The sequence below is a fragment of the Sinocyclocheilus anshuiensis genome, unplaced genomic scaffold, assembly GCF_001515605.1.
Source record: "Sinocyclocheilus anshuiensis isolate Anshui unplaced genomic scaffold, SAMN03320099.WGS_v1.1 scaffold979, whole genome shotgun sequence".
NCBI lineage: Eukaryota > Metazoa > Chordata > Actinopteri > Cypriniformes > Cyprinidae > Sinocyclocheilus > Sinocyclocheilus anshuiensis.
This window is the reverse complement of record NW_015544223.1, coordinates 237,919-246,170: the sequence shown is the minus strand read 5'-3', so window position 1 is coordinate 246,170 and position 8,252 is coordinate 237,919.

Genomic DNA, 8,252 nt, shown 5'->3' with positions numbered 1-8,252 from the left:
CGCCTTCAGCGTGCCCACGGTCTGAATCACATGTGTAATCAGTCCAATGGATGGGCGAGACGTCACAGGCGGGGAAGCATAAAAGCACGTGCGGTGAAACCGGCGTTAGCTTTCTGTCATTCAGCAAGCGCTCTGTGTGTGTGTCAGTCTGAAATCTGTTTGTGAGTCTTATTTAGTGTTGTTTGTTGTCTGCTTGGTAGTGAACCATGCAGAGTCAGCTCTCGAGGGAGCTGACGGCCTGCATTGCAAGCGTTTGCTACTGCCTTGTTTCGCTCTCTCAGAGGGCTCTCTTTGAGGAGGGAGCCTTCACTAGCGTTCCTCGCGGTGCAGGCCCCGCTTTCGCTGAGGCAGAGCGGCGGCTGTGCTCGTGGGTTTCGCATATGGATCCGGTGGAGGGAATGTAGACAGGCGAGTCCCTATCTTCTTCCTTAACCACCAGATCCAGCGCCTGCTCTCGGGGTTCGGAAGCCCGCGCTGCGGTTCTTTCTCCCCGGTGAGAGGGCTCGACGTTCCGCCTGTCTTCCTCCGAGGAGGTTGATATGGAGGGCGTCGATGAGCTCGCCAGTTGCACAAGCATCAGTTACGCAAGCATCAGTTACACACGCATATTATGCCTAATATTATAATGAGACGCTTACTGTGAAGAAAAAGAAGCGGAGCTCGCGCAGTCAGCTCTCGGGAAAAACAGCGGGGCTGATTGTGCTATACCCGCGCACAAGCATTATGTCTGGGGAGCGAAGCTCGCGCAGTCAGCTCTCTGGGGGCGGATTGTGCCCCCGGGGAGAGGGCACGACGCTCCACCTGTCTTTCTCAGAGTAGATTGATACGGAGGGTGTCGAAGAGCTCGCCAGTTGCACAAGCATCAGTTACACAAGCAAGTTAGATATACAGGGGCTCTTGGGATAAAAATTTCTCGAGTGAGAGCACGTGTTTACCTCTTTTCCTCTGAGGAGGTTGAGGCGGTCAGCAGGGTCTGATGGGTGGGAGCAGTCCCAACCTCATTCTGGGGGCGTCATTTCTCATACTCCGCAGAGTCTAGAGTCAGAGTGGCGCTCCCAGGCCGAAGGCTTCTAGCGGAAGGTGGTTCTGCGGACCGTCATTCTCGCTCGATAGTCATCATCTGAAACGTCCTGACACCTAAGTCCTAGGACTTTTTGAGGGCCAGCTCCCTCTGGGGAAGAGCAGTGTACACCGCATTTCACGGTGCCCGTCTCTCCTCAGTGCCCTCAGGAGATCGGTCTGCCAACCCTGCAGTTCCAGGGCGCAGCGTTCTCTGGCGAGCGCTTCTCTCAGTTACCGCCCGGAAACGTATCGGTACTAAGAGGCTCGCTACCTCTACGGAGGTTTCTAGAGAAGCCAGTATGGCCGTCACGGTGTGTCACGATCGATCTAACAGATGCACATATCTCCATCCTTCCTCATCATAGGAAGTTCCTGAGGTTTGCTTTTGGGGGCAAAAGCTTACCAACACCGAGTTCTTCCTTTGGCCTTGGACTCTCACCCCACACTTTCACGACTCAACCACATCGACGATTGGTTTATATTAGCTCAATCAGAGCGGATGGCGGTTCGGCATCGAGATGTCGTTCTCGCTCACACGAAAGAGCTAGGGTTAAGACTTAACGCCAAGAAAAGTGTGCTTTCTCCAGTACAGAGAACCACTTATCTGGGCGTGGTGTGGGATTCAACCACGATGCAGGCACGTATGTCTCCTGCTCGGATCGAGTCGATCTTCACCACAGTCGCGAGAGTGAGAGAAGGCCGGTCACTCACTGTCAAGCAGTTCCAGACTGCTGGGTCGGATGGCAGCTGCGTCTAACGTGGTTACTTTTGGCCTGCTGTACATGAGACCCCTATAGTGGTGGCTTAAGACCAAGGGGTTCTCCCTGAGGGGAAACCCGCTTTGCATGCTCAAGGTCACACGGCGGTGCTTACGTGCCTTAGACATGTGAAGGAAACCTTGTTTCTTATCTTAGGGCCTGGTGCTGGGCACTCCTGGTCGTCGCGTATGCTAGCGACGGATGCATCTCTCACTGGTTGGGAGCGGTCATGAGTGGCCACCCTGCCAGCGTGCGGTCTGTGGTGTGGGGTCGCCATCTGACGTGGCATATCAATTGTCTGGAGATGCTGCCTCTTCTTACACGTTTCCTCCGCGGTGCGTTGAGGCCGAGGCCTCCGGCCAGAGAAGCTTATGCTAAGTGGTGGATCAGGATGCTATTCCATAGTCTCGAGTTCTCTGATCTCCTCTCTCCTTTGGGGGTCAAGGCTCACTCCTCCAGAAATTGGCCTTCGGGATGGCGGGCCCCGGTGTATATATATATATATATATATATATATATACACACTGCAGAGCCTACCTCAATGTTTAATATGTAGTAACTGGTTTATAAACGCATTCAAGGCTGTACTACTATATTTTGTGAGGACATGGCCACAGAAACCCAAAACCTTCATCTTGCATCCTGAGACCTAGGCTGTCACTAAATGATGTGTTAAAATTTTAATTCTTTGATCAAATTAAGTGCTTTGAGAAGACTAAATCTGAACAGAGGATCTTGGCAGTGTCTTCTTTTCTGGAGATAGACAGTGGCACTGTGTTATTCTGGTGTCTTGTGTCACCATGCACATTTAGATGAAGGTTGATGAATCATTTTCATCAGCGGAATTTTATCATCAAACATAATGAAACATCCTCATAATACATAATTAAAGAATGGTTATTTAAAAACTTTTTAAATTACTTTTTTGTATTGTGTACATTTACCTAGTGCTGAATTTACACTACCATTCCAAATTTAGGACACATATCATAGCTCTTTATAATTACTGTTTTCCACATGTGAAGTCATAAAAAATATGAAATAAGGCAAACAGAAGTACATGAATTATGAAGCAACCAAAACAATGTAGAGCATATCAAAACAATCTTTTGTTTGAGGTTCTTCAAAGCAGCCACCATTTTCATAGATTACAGCTTTGCTCACTACTGGCACTGTCTTAACCATCTTTATAAGATGCATCCTAGGATGCTTTTAAAGCCTGTTTAAGGAGTTCTCATGTATGCTGCAGTACATGCTGCATGGTGAACACCCTCCATGTGTGATGACTGTCTGAAGGCCATATAGAATCATATTGTCACAAAACAGAATAATAATGCATCCTAGGATGCTTTTAAAGCCTGTTTAAGGAGTTCTCATGTATGCTGCAGTACATGCTGCATGGTGAACAACCTCCATGTGTGATGACTGTCTGAAGGCCATATAGAATCATATTGTCACAAAACAGAATAATGCAACACAGTTAATCTCCAAACGAGGTTTATTGCAGGTTATGGCAGACAAGTGATGATAGCAGGTAAGTAACTGATAAATAGGTAAATGCAGAAGCAATGGCAGTGGATAACCGTCTTATCTGTAACAGGTATAGGATTGCAGGTAACCTGAGCAGTGCCAGTAGCACATGAAGCCAGGGCGGAGCCGTCAGAGCCAAAGACCACCAGGGTGGCGCAAATGGAGCCGAAGATCACCAGGGCAGCGCAGACGGGACTGAAGATCCACATGGCAGAGCAGAAGACCACCACAACAGAGCGGAGGGAGCTAAAGACCTTCAGGGTGGTGCTGAAGACTACCAGGACATAACAGATGACCACCAAAGCAGAGCAGAAGGAGCTGAAGACCACCAGATCAGAGCAGACAGAGCTGGTGACTCAACCCCCAGGCAGATCAGTTGGCTCAAGATCATCAGGAGTATTCGCTGGCTTGAAATTGCCTGGATGTGTAACAGGCTTGAGGATGTCTGGAGGACCGGTTGGCTTGAGGCCGACTGGAGTGCCTTGCTTGAGACTGACTGGAGTGCCGGCTGGCTTGAGACCGTCTGAAGGGCCAGCTGGCATGAGAGATTCTGGAGAGCTGGCTGGCTTAAGACCAACTGGAGTGCCGGCTGGCTTGAGGCCGAATGGAGTGCTGGCTGACTTAAGACTGACTGGAGTGCCGGCTGTCATGAGAGAGTCTGGAGGGCTGGCTGGCTTAAGACCGACTGGAGTGCCGGCTGGCTTGAGGCCGAATGGAGTGCCGGCTGGCTTAAGGCTGACAGGAGTGACATAATGAAACAAAAAGACAAACAGAGAATTCTAGGCTGACCCTCATAGCCGAGACAAGAGAACATTGATCTACCTCCATAATCATGATGAGGGGGCTTTGATTGGCCTTTGTGGCCATGACGAGGGGACGTAAATTGGTCTCCATGACCTTGCTTGAATTGACGTATACCACTTCCGTGGCCACTTCAGGGCAAACCAGTAACTCGAGGTTGACATCTTTGGTCGGATACAGACAGACAAGAACTTTGGGAACAACCTCCTTGGTCGCATTCAGACAGACAGAGGTCTCAGGTACAAACCTCCTTGGATGCATTCAGACAGACAGAAGACTCAGTAACGACCTCTTTGGTTATATCAGGACAGACAGGAATTTCAGGAACTACCTTTTTGGTTGCCTCATGACATACAGGAAACTTGGGAATTAACTTCTTGGTCGCATCTGGACAGACAAGAAATTTTGGAGTGAAAACCTCCACTTCGCTACGGGTGGGAGAGCAGTGTGCGGCCCAAACACACATTATGGCTACCGCTGTAACAAGGAGAACAATCAGTGGCAGAAGGGACTTGGAATCCTCCAAGCTTAGAATAATCTGGTTGGGCACTGGCATGATGGCTATGATATCAAGAGACTCAGGTATAGCACTCATGATAACGGTAGACTCTGACATGATGGTCCTGTTAATTGGGGATTCTGGTGGTGGAGCAGGTACTGTGCTGGGTTCTGGGACAATAGCGGGCACTGGGCCGAGCTCTGCGATGGGAGCGGACACTGGGTTGAGCTCTGGGAAGAGTACAAGCCCCAGACTGAGTACGGTGAATTGAATGGGCTCCTGGCTGAACTCTGGAGCAGACTGGTCTGGGGGAAATTCTTGTGTAGACTCATTGTCTGAAGGGAAATTTGGAGAAAACTCACAGATGGAAATGGATAGTTGAACAGATTGTGAAGTGGACTCAGGGGCTGGAGCCAACACTGGAGCGGACTCTGGCCTGGCCTGGGAGGGAGCAGACCCTGAATTGGACTGGAAGGGAGCAGACTCTAGATTGTGGTAAGTCGGAATCATTCAACAATGACGGTGAGTAATGGCTTCTTCTCCTGTTATTGTCACTTGCACTGCTTGTCACATGTATAGTGTAGCCTTCTCTGTCAGCGGCATGGGATTCACATGTGATAAATGCACGGAAATAGTTAGGCTTACAGAGAAGATTTCAGAACTAGAGATATGCATCCAAACTTTAATTGAGGATAGGAGAAATGTGAGGGCTTTAGATACGGCTTTGGATGCGACTACCTTAGCGAGTCCTGTACATTGTTTGGTTCCGGTTGCAGAGCCCCCGCAGCAGGGCGACTGGGTCATGCAACAGCTTTACAATGACACTGATTCATTCAAGTCCCCCAAAAAGGCTGGTCGTCCATGTAAGACAAATACCTGAGGTGTGTGTATTCACTACTCACTGCTTTGTGTGTGCACTTGGATGGGTTAAATGCAGAGCACAAATTCCTACTATGGGACACCATACTTGGCTACACACGTCACGATATGTATGTCTCTTATTTTTCTATGAAAAAACACGATTGTCCCGTATTTTCCTTCTGTGAAGTTGGCAACCCTAGCGACTAGCTTAACGAGTCCCATACATTGTTGGTTCCGGTTGCAGAGCCCCCGCAGCAGGGCGACTGGGTGACTGTGAGGCGGCATAGTTGCGGGACAAAACACCACGCTTTATTTAACATCTTTTGTTGGTTAATTGAGCACTGAGAACTGATCGCGCGCTGTATATGAGAACTGAAGAAGTGGAGCGTGCGTGAGAGTGAGCACTTCTATCAGCGCGATCTATGCCGCCTTCACTATCTTTAAGTTAATCTAAAACAACGAATTGTGACTCCCGGGAAAAACGGGACGTCTGATCACCTTATCCCTACCCCTTCGGGTGCTGAGGCCATTGTTTCAGATCGCTAGTTCGCATTTTGGTAGCCTATCCATCCACTGCGGCTGCCATACTGAAACTAGATATGCAAACGCCCCTTATCCGATTGCAGTCCAATGACAGGGACGCACATTTTGAAGGACAAGACAGTAGCCTATAGGATGTATTTTGAATGTCCGGTAGTCCTCAAATAACATTATAGTCCCGTCTCGTCTTGTTAAAGAAGATGTGGCATAAATTTCGTCATAGTTTTTATCATCAGATATTAGTTTTAGCTCATCAATGTCTCGTCTTAGTCACAGAAAAATGTTTGTTGATGAATATTTTCCGTTGTCGTCTTCGTTGACAAAATTAACACTGCTATTTTCCCTGAGGTGTAATTATATTACTAAATATAACTAAAGTTTTTTGGACAAAAAACATTCAAAATTTAATGATTTATGACCTTTTTCCACCTTGTTTATCATCCTCTGACTGACACAATCATCTGTCCTGCATCGCAACCTTATTGTAAACAACTAATCTTTCAGACCCACTCGCTGCACGTCAACTGAACACCTGTGGGCATGACAACAATGCGATAATGCAAAAATAGGCATAGTTGTCTTGCTTTGGAGGCGGTCATATGCAAACGACTGCTCCCCCGTGATGTCACCCTGCACCTCAGATACACATGAGCCATTTTCTGAGGGTTATTACATAAATGTTTTTTTTTTGTTGATGATGAGGACATTTTAAGCCATGTATTAAGCATACAAAGACCTCTTCTTTGTCAAAAGATCAAGGGAAATTTGGTGTCTCATGTCATGACCCCTTTAAATGAGTCTACCTCCGAGATTACTGTTATAAACATGAGCCACGTTCAAAAGGTAGGAGGTGTTGCTACAATTTATGGCAATATTTTCAGTCATACTTTAGATTTAATACTCTCATATGGAATGGATGTCGATGGCATTGAAATTCTGCAGCATACTAATGATATCTCAGATCATTATCTAGTCTCGTGTATACTCCATATAGCTAAAGCTGCAAATTCAGCTTCTTGATACAAATATAGTAATAATATATATTTTTAAGATGGAAAAATGCGGTTTTGCAAATGCTATAAACATGAATTTCAAAGGAAAGGTTGCTATAAAATAGCACACCTATGTTCCTGACTGATGACTCCTCAGTACTTAAGCGAGCTCTTATCGCATTATTCAATTCAAGTTTTTTCAATTCAAGTTTATTTGTATAGCGCTTTTCACGATACAAATCGTTGCAAAAGCAACTTTACAGCAAATTAAGTTTCTGTTTCAGGTTTCAGGTCCTCCGAGGGGTTGGCATCATCTCTTCTCAGGTGTTCTGGATCCAGACTGAAGCTTGTGTAAATCCACGGGATGTCAATCTCGTGGCAAAAACAGAGAAACAAATAGAGACATAATTTAGCGGGGAGCGTGATGGATTGTAGCGTGGTAGAAGACTAGTTAAGTACACAGGAGCTAACCCATTAAGGGGCTTATAGGCAAGTAATAATATTTTGTACTTTTTATTTTATTTTTATTTTATTTTGTACGGAACTTAATAGGTAGCCAGTGCAGAGACTGTAAAATTGGAGTAGAATTGACAGACAGTTGACCCTGAGAGGTCAAGTAAATACTTACAGCGGATCTAAATATTTATAATTAATTATAACTAGTTATGATTAATTATTCACATTTCCCCTTGAGCTGATTTGCTACATTATAGTCCTTTACGTCTGCTGCGATCTCAAAACTCTAGCCATTTGATAATAACTAGAATATCAAAATCAACTGTGGGTGGCAGATCCTTTTCCTATTTAGCGCCCAAACTCTGGAACAATCTACCTAGCATTGTTCAGAAGGCAGACATGCTCTGTCAGTTTAAATCTAGATTAAAGACCCATATCTTTAACCTGGCACGATCACTTTTCTATACTTCAAATCTGTTAAAGGATTGTTAGTCTGCATTAATTAGATTAACCGTAAACGGGAACACTTCCAATAACACCCAATGTACTTGTTAAATTGTAAGAGGAATGGCATCTACGCTAATATTAGTCTGTTTTATTCTTATTCCGAGGTCACCGTAGCCACTCAGATCCAATCGATACCCAGATAAGATGGTCACTGCAGTCACCTCGATCCAGTCCGTATCCAGTCCAGATGGTGGATCTAGAGACGACCTCTACAGCCCTGAATGTCAGTGGACACCATGTCAACTA